The following is a 9,544-nucleotide window of genomic DNA, read 5'->3' as shown; positions in this document are numbered from 1 at the left end:
GCCTAATGCAGTCCCAGAGCATCACACTACCACCACCGCGTTTGACTGTTGGGTTGGTTTTTTTTTCTCAAATATTGTGTTACAAAGTACATTTACACCAAGCATAACCAGGTGGGCAGCCAGGGTGAAACAGCAACTCAGTAGAAGAGTGGTCGGGAGTAGCCTTGCGTGCGTCTGCCATTCTATATCATTCCACCCATAGTCAGGGTTTCAGGAAATAAAATTCACACATATCCAGAACAATGCGCATCGCACTCAGAATTGAGCAGAAACAAATCGAAACATGAAGCAGCATTTCTTGAGCCATATTTAAGTCTAATTATACTATACAGTTATAATGCCATTTTCTTAACAGTGGCTTTGCTTTTGTGAACTCTCTCATGCACTGATTTCCCTAGCTAACAGGCAACCATGATCGCAGAAGGCAAACACCATATGTTAAGTCATGAGCACTGACTTGAACCGAGGCGAGGGTGGCCTGCAGATACTAAAATGTGCCGAACAATTGTCACCCCAGCCTCTGTGCTGAAATACACCAGTGCGTTCAGTGTATGGGCTGGTTGATCATTCCTTGCAGTCATTTACAATGTCCTGTCTCTTCCTGTGACCATGAGATGCTGTCAAAAGCCTTTTAAGGATCTTTAATCTTATTTAATTGCTCTTCAAGCTCGATAAATTGACCCAACGGGAAAAGATAATAGCATGATTGTCTGGCAACAGGACGTTTTTTAAAGTTCATTAATTGTAAAATACAATGTGCAGTCAATCAAACCTAGTCCTGCCCCTTTACTCACTGAGGTATAGTTAAATTTCTACCATTGATATACATTTACACACTTAAAAAAATAATGATAATAATATCATGTTTTGTCGATCTATAACACTCAAAATTGTGCCGAGGTGTGAGTGTGAGCGCGAATGGTTGTATGACTGCGTGTGCGCTGCGATTGGGTGGAAACTAGTTCAAGGTGAACCCTGCCGACTGCCCGGAGACGGCTGGCATAGGCTCCAGCACACCCGCGACCCTCATGTGGATAAGCGGATTCAAAAATGGATGGATGGATGTGTTGAACTGTTTAAATAGTTGTTAGTGTTGTACTTTTCTTTGTTGTGTTAAATTGCAAACATATTGTATTCTTCACAAGTACATAGAACTCGCCGGAGGGGATGAAGTGCATCTAGTGTATAACTGTATAAATGACCCATGCAGGTTTGATAAAATACACTAGAGGGCACTCTATAGCCAATTCAGTACTGTACTGTAGAACAAATGTCAAAGTGTTTGCATCTGAAGAGAGTTGATGAAATCTTTATCACGTATTAGTTACTTAATGTGTTATCTGTTTATACTGTTAAGAGTCACAGGTGAGTTTAAATCTCATCCAGCAGTGAGTGTGGTCTGGAGTCTGTAGTGATCAGCAGCCAATTTTAATCACATTAAAAAATGAAATTAAAAATGCATGAGTTTCACAGTTCAAAAATAAGATGAATTCAGTTCAAATCAATTAATAATGCCTCGGCTGTATTTCCGCCACGTGGGAGGAACACCACAGTAGGCACTGAGGCCGCCCGGTTATCGAAGGTCGTCCACAGCAGGGTTCCGGCCACTGTCATCACACAGGCACAGACCAACCCCAAGCAACATCCCTTTATCTGAATTTGCACTGCAGATTTGATGCCAAAATGACATTAAATGCCGATATACAAAAACTGTCTTGAGTATTTGCATTGATAGTCATTTAATCTTCTTGTTATGTTGCGGGTCAAACCGACCTGTTTGGAAAATCTAGCATTTAAAAATTTGTATTAATTTAGTCTACTGGCCTCTGTTTTTAGTTTTCATTTTCTAATTTGCATCGTACTGCGTTATGTGACCCATCCATCCATTTTCCGAACCGCTTAATCCTTACGGTCGCGGGGGAAGCTGGAGCCCATCCCAGCCGTCCTCGGGCAGTAGGCGGGGGACACCCTGAACCGGTTGCCAGCCAATCGCAGGGCACACATAGACAAACAACCATTCGCGCTCACACTCACACCTAGGGACAATTTAGCGTGTTCAATCTGCCTGCCATGCATGTTTTTGGAACGTGGGAGGAAACCGGAGCACTCGGAGAAAACCCACGGAGGCCCGGGGAGAACATGCAAACTCCACACAGGGAGGTCGGAGCTGGAATTGACCTGTGCACTGTGAAGTCGACGTGCTCACCACTGGACTACCGGGCCGTCGCGTTATGTGATATTTTTGATAATAAACAGAACGGGTCACATTCACTAATTAGTGCCTAATTAGGGACTAACATGACAGGAGGTTTTTAAATCATCCTCATTCAAAACGATTGTGTTTACAGTATTGTATATGTTCTCCAGCAACTGAATTATGGAGCCCAGGAAATGACGTAATAGAGTTTAATTTGTTTTGTTTTGTTTTTAAGATGTACAATTAGTTATAAATCTTTGTGAGCATCTTGTGACTTGCATACATATATCTTGTGGATTTAATTCAGCCAGTCAAAGGGCGTAATTTAGTTAATCCTACACGAAGCTTTCAAACTCTCATCAGTGAAAGAAATAATATTTTACTTATCTGTCAACAGTTAGCTCTGTTGTGATCTAGCTGAAAATGGACCGACGCCTTTTGGTATGGTCAAACAGAAAGTGAATTGAACTATTCTCACACCATGATTACAGACACAGTGTTTGATGCGACGCCAGTTAGGGCCAGGCCATTTGTTTGAGCTGGGAGATTGGAACAGCAAGAAACACGAAAGCCTCAATTTTTGTTCCCGGCACAAGTCTTATACAACGTGCTGTCTAATTGGGCATCTCTTCTTCTTCTTCTTTTTACTATTATGTTTCTTGTGGTGGCACAGTGTTCGACTGTTTAACACATCTACCTCCCCTTCAATTCCAGGCTCCGGCCCTCCTGTGTGGAGTTTGCACATCCTCCCACATCCCACAAACCTGCATGGTGGGTTAATGGAACACTGTAAATTGTCTAAATGTGTGCCTTATGATTAGCGGGTGACCAGTTTAGGTTGTACCTCACATCTTGATTAAACAGCTGACAACCGACAGGTGGGATAGACCCCAGCACGAGTAGTTTGGAGACAAATGAATTGTGAACTGCTCCAAACTTGGAATGTAAAGGTTTGGAGTTATCTACTATATGTTTCTTACTATAGTATTCATTCCAAATATGTGAAACCTCTCTCTCTCTCTCTCCCTCTCTCAGGCTATGCATAGTTATATTGTGGTTTTGTATATCATTTTGTATATCACTACAACATGACGTGGTATTGAGTGGTGGATTAGACCATTTAAATCTCCACTGAAGGCCCAGGTCTGAAACGAACCATCCACCATTGAGTGCAATCAAGCAGCAAACAACAAGCATAACAATTAACCACTGACCAACAAATGAGCAAGTTTTTGTCATGATTCGGTTTAGGGACCAACAGGTGGCACTGTAGGGCTCCCCCGGAAGCTGCACACCTGTTGGTCATAACTAATTAGGGCTTTAAAAGGACTCCCAGCCCGAACACTCAGTGTCGGGTCATTGTTGCTTCTTGCTACTGTCATGTGTGTTGCTGTTTGCTGTTGGCTTCTGTTATGTTTAGTTCATTGTTATGTTTTAGTTTTAATCATGGTTTTTGTTTGATACTTTGGACTTTGTTTGTTTTGGATGTAGTTTTCTTTGTTTTAAATACAATTCTTCAAATACACCCTGCTCCTCCCTCCTGCCTGCTTTTTGGGGTCCACCACCACCTCGCAACGTGACAGTTTTCATGCCATGTGCTTGGGCAAGCCTAATATGTCCCTGAATGTTAATTCATCATTTTCCCTATCAATTCGTTAAAAGAAAATAAAATTTAAAAAGCCTTTGGAAATATCAACAAAAATAGCATATACTGTACTGTAATTAAATCAATATTCCATCCCAGCCTTGAAATAACCATTCAGCAGATGAAATCCGACTATAACTCAGACTTTGGCAAGAGAATATAGGAACATACTGTATTTGGGACATGGTAAAAAAGTGTTGTTGTTTTTTTTTTAATGAATAGTTAAAAGAACAGTTTTGGAAAAATACAAAAACAGGACACATCTGTTCTTCTGTTCTACTCTATCTGCATACAGTGGATGTTGTTTGTCAATATTTTTGTTGTTCCCATTTTGGACTATTTGCAAATCAGCACCAAGTTGTTCTAAAGTAACAGCATTTTAGAAAATACATATGCTACCTCTTATCTGAATATTCATGGGTGCATTTTTTTCGAATAAATTACGACTGCAATGAAAAACTGCTTTTTAATATCCTATTTGATGTCTCTCTTAGACCAAGGTTAAATTTTACTCAGATGTTGACTGAAATCCAACAGTCACTTTTAATTTGAGGCACGGCGCTCCCCCAAGGCAGCCAGCCGACTTAAAAATCTGTGCAGCCCCGTATCAGCCCCTCCCAGCATTGTATTTGACATTTTTATAGTTTTTATAGTTGCAGTTTTTAATTCATTTAATACAGTTTTAAAACAATAAACATTTTGCAAGTAGCCATTCTTTTCCAATCCAATCCATGTGTGTTTGAGTTGCAATGTATGCGGAGTGAGGGCATGGGAGTCTTTGCTTTACTTGTACATTATGGTAAAGATTTCTGAATTGCCCTGTGGTCACTTACATTGTATTTTGTGAGATATTCTTAGATAAAATTGAGTTAAAATGTCTTCAAATGAACCAAATGTGCTTGTGCAAGAAAAAAAGATTACACAGTACTGTATATCGTTCAAGTCCCCCCCTCAGCCACATAAAAGAAATAAAATCCTGCCACCATTTCTGTTTGATATCTTTCTTCACAACAATAACACAACAATAAAATCAAGAAAATAAATGCTGGTCAAAGCACTGTATTCAAAGTACAATAACCCTTTCAATGTTCTGACAAATGTAGTGGAGACAGTTGTAATATTTCAGGAAGGGGTGCAATAAGACATTGTGGGGACGTGAGAAATATCCTACCATATAATCAGAAAATAAAAGGTGTGTGGGGGGGTGGGGGGGGGTTATCCCATCATCAATGTTCACACAATAATGTGTTATCTGTCTCACATTAAAATGCTTTCTTTCTTTTTTTTTTTTTAATGCCCTCGCACAACCTACAATTCTGTGACTCAGCTTCCAGTGATTTGTGCAGGGCTTTTCCATAATTAAGATTAATGAATGTGTTTAAGTTTGGAATAGTGATTTTAAGTGGAGTTTCCCTCGCTTGTGTCGACATTAAAGAGAGAAGTATCTTTGGTGTGACGACCTTTGAAATGTCAAGGAGGAAAGAGATTCGCTAGAGGGAGCGGCCCTCAGAGGGGATATGCAGAAAGGTGAATCATAACCTATAATTTAGGTCCCCAGCATTATCTTTCTATCATTTGTGTAGTGACCGTCTTCAGCAGCTACTGGCAAAAAAAAAAAAAAAAAAAAAAAACATCAAGGGAACAACAGTTCACGAAGCCATGAAGAGTGGACGTGTTACAAATATGTCAATGTGTGGGAATGAATGCATATTGAACTCCATGATCGATTCTAAGGTATTCTGACTGTCTAACTCTGTTAGTGAGCACTTCTTTGTCGAGATATTCCATCCGGCGCATAAGGTGTGCCATATAAAGATGGTGATTTGACAGCAGCTTTATCACAAAACACAATGCTGCATGCAGATGTTATCGGTTTTGAGGGAACGTGCAATTGGCATGCTGACTGCAGGAATGTCCACTGGAGCTGTTTCCCGTGAGACTGAATGTTCATTTCTCTATGATAAGCTTTTGTCAAAGGTGTTTCTGAAAAATTGGCAGGATACCCCACTGGCCTCAGATTTGCAGATCCCATGTAAAGTTCTATTTTTAGTTCTTAACCTCTCTGTTATGAATCAAATGTCAATTTCTCTTTGATAAGCCATTTCCAAAGGGGAGAGAGAATTTGACAGTATGTCCCACCGGCCTCGCAACAGCAGACCTAATGGAACCACACCAGCCCAGGACCTCCAATTCCAGAATCTTCACCTCCCTGATCTTCTGTTTCCACCGACGAGCACAGACGCTGCAACAGTTTGCATAACCTGTGTGTATGAAGCATTATTTTGTCTTGATTTTCTCTCCAGACACTTATTCAATTGCCTCCTGTTTTGCCGATTAACGTTGAATTCACGCTGCTTGAACACAGTTACAGGCACTTTTAATTTCACGATGATATGAGGTTATCTCGGCAATTAGCACGGCTTCTCCTGCTTTCCCTCTGTTAATTCCATCCATTTTCTGATCCGCTTATCCTCACAAGGGTCGTGGGGGGTGCTGGAACTTATCCCAGCTGTCTTTGGGCAGGAGGTGGCAAACACCCTGAACCGGTTGCCAGCCAATCGCAGGGCACACAGAGACGAACAACCCTCCGTGCTCACACTCACACCTAGGGACAATTTAGGGTGTTCAATCAGCCAGCCATGCGGGTTTTTGCAATGTGGGAGGAAACCGGAGTACCCGCAGAAAACCCGCGCAGGCCCGGAGAGAGCATGCAAACTCCACACAGGAAGACTGGAGCCGGGATCAAACCCACGATCTCTGCACTGTGAGGTTGACGTGCTAACCACTGGTGGCCGCAGTGTGGCATAAGATTAAAAAGTGAACGCTTTTTGCCCATCATATCAAGCCCACTCAGCGTCGGTGTAAATGTGGGTGTGAATGGTTGTTCGTCCTTATATGTGTCATGGTTGATCTGTTTGGGACCAACGGGTGGCTCTGTAGGGCTCCTCTTACAGGAGCACACCTGTTGGTCATCATGTTATTAGTAGGTTTTCTGTTAAAAGGACTCCTGGCCCGACCACTCAGTGTCAGGTCATTGTTTCTGTTGCTGATTCTGTTCCTGTTAGTGTTTTTCTTATGCCATGGGCTTTTGTTTGTACTTTGGATTCTTGTTGTTTTCAGGATTTTGTTTGTTCTGGGGCGGCCCGGTAGTCCAGTGGTTAGCACGTCGGCTTCACAGTGCAGTGGTACCGGGTTCAATTCCAGCTCCGGCCTCCCTGTGTGGAGTTTGCATGTTCTCCCCGGGCCTGCGTGGGTTTTCTCCGGGTGCTCCGGTTTCCTCCCACATTCCAAAAAACATGCATGGCAGGCTGATTGGACGCTCTAAATTGTCCCTAGGTGTGAGTGTGGGCGTGAATGGTTGTTCGTCTCTGTGTGCCCTGCGATTGGCTGGCAACTGATTCAGGGTGTCCCCCGCCTACTGCCCGAAGACGGCTGGGATAGGCTCCAGCACCCCCCGCGACCCTAGTGAGGATCAAGCGGTTCTGAAAATGGATGGATGATGGATGTTTGTTCTGGATTTATGCTCCTCCCTCCTGCCTGCTTATTGGGGTCCTCCATCACCGCTTTCATGTTCCCTGCGACTGACTGGCGACCAGTTCAGGGTGTAGTCTGCCTTCCACCCGAAATCAGCTGGGATAGGCTCCGGCACCCTAGCGTGGATCTATTCAGGATAAGCGGTGTTGAAAATGGATGGATGAATCTTGTCGTCGGGATGGGAAATTATTGCTAAATCGTTGTCAAATTTGGGAATGGATCTCTGAGCTGCAGAGAATGGTGTAACTTCTCGAGAATAATATTTTGGCTCCGTCATTTTTGAAGCGTTTCTGTTGTGGTGAATTGAGTTGAATTGATTGTGATTTTATGAAGTTTCGAGTTTTTACTATGACTGGTGATTGTTTGCTGGGTTATTGTCCTCTCGACTTAAAATGGCTGAACACTGTCACAAGCAATTTGCGTCATGACAATTGACCTATGAAGTTCGGCACGAGAATAAAGAGCACAAACAAAAACAATTCCCCCTTCAACCGTTTGTCTTCACTGCCCTTAATTTTGAACGACTGGAGTTATTTCCTGTTTTTGTCCGAGGTTTTTGCTTATGCTTTGCCTTTGCATTTTTCTCTTCAGTCTTTCCTGTGACCATTTTAAAGCTTTTATTGAGTGAAGTCAGATTTCTTGTCTTTTATGAACAATTGTCAACTTCCATCTTGCTCATCAAATGAATGTGAACGTTTTGTACCCTCTAAAAACGACAGCTTTGCTGTACATTAGAGATGAAAAAGAATGAGGGAATTAGGAAATAAAAAATGGCTCAGAAATATTCCAAACAGTGGCCCATACAGTTTATTATTTGTAATGTTACGTTGATGTGCATATCTCTCAACGAAAGTGCCACCATGTCTGTGAGAGCCGCCCCACAAATTAAGCAAGGGAAAGAAATTCCCTCTGGGAGCTGCACATTTTCTATATAAACAGCCACTAAATTCGTGAGTGATCGCTTCACACCTTGTAATTTAAGGTTTGTTTTATCTGCACAAAGGAAAGTGTTGTACAGTCAGACATGTTTTGAACTCTTATAAAAAGCCGTGTATAGACTTGATCGTCCCACCACGACCTTTCACGGTGCGCCGACAAGCCACAGGTGCTTTAAAATGTCTTTCGCTTGTGGTTTTGGTTAGGGCAGAGGATAAACAGTTCATGTACACGTGTGCAGTGTTTCCTTACCAAGTCGCCGAATCACTTACTGGACTGCCATGCATCATGTAACGTTTTAAGTACCTTCAATGGGTTGGTTGTCATTCGGACGTGACACATTTCATATTTATTTTCAAACATAATTTCACTCTTCACTTGGTATTCTAAATCACAGAAAGGTAATGAGGCGAACCGAGGTCAAATCATTTCAAATAAAGTTTATAAATGCACGGTCACTTTCTCCGTCGGGTATTTACATACCTGAGTTTCCCTGCTAGTTGCAAATGTATTGCTTTTCTTGATTATAGCTTTTTAATGTGAGTTTTTACTTCAGTGATTGCTAGAATAACTTGTCCCAGGTACGCTGCCAGGAAAATGAAATGAGGATTTGATTCAGGTGGAAATTCCCCGTAAAATAAAGTGGTCATTATTGTGTAAATGCATCATGATATTATAATAATCACACCACTCAGAGGCACTCCCCCAGAGTGAATACACCTGGGGGATCACGATTAAAAACAGAGCAAAACAAAAAAAGTTACAAAACACACTATGGAATTAACCTTTGGTGCAGGATGGCGCATGTGAATGGAATGATGAGTCATATTATTGGCTTTATTTTCACTCTCAAACATTCAGCAATAAAATTCTTGAACAAATGTGCAGTGTAGAAAGTGAAGCCCAGTTTATCACAAGAAAATTTGATGCAAATCTGCGATATAGAGAAGTCTTTTTTTCTTTGCGTTATTTGTATGTAGTTCTAAGTAATGGTCAAAACATTTTATTTTGTTAGAATGTTTTATTATATTTTAGATTAGCCTAAATGCTATCTTGGCTGACAGTTCAGTAGCGCAAAAGATGTCAGTGGACACATCATCACCATTAGCCAACCTCTTTTGCCTAACCGAAGAAATTTGTTACCCCTGCCCCCGCGAATTCAGTTAACACGCCGCTGTTCTGATTTTGGTGCGTCAAAATGTTTCCACGTACCCCCTACAACGTGCTCACAT

This window comes from Hippocampus guttulatus, chromosome 5, assembly GCF_054856545.1.
Source record: "Hippocampus guttulatus isolate MCC_2025c chromosome 5, RoL_Hgut_1.0, whole genome shotgun sequence".
Lineage (NCBI taxonomy): Eukaryota > Metazoa > Chordata > Actinopteri > Syngnathiformes > Syngnathidae > Hippocampus > Hippocampus guttulatus.
Note: the sequence above shows the minus strand (reverse complement) of the source record.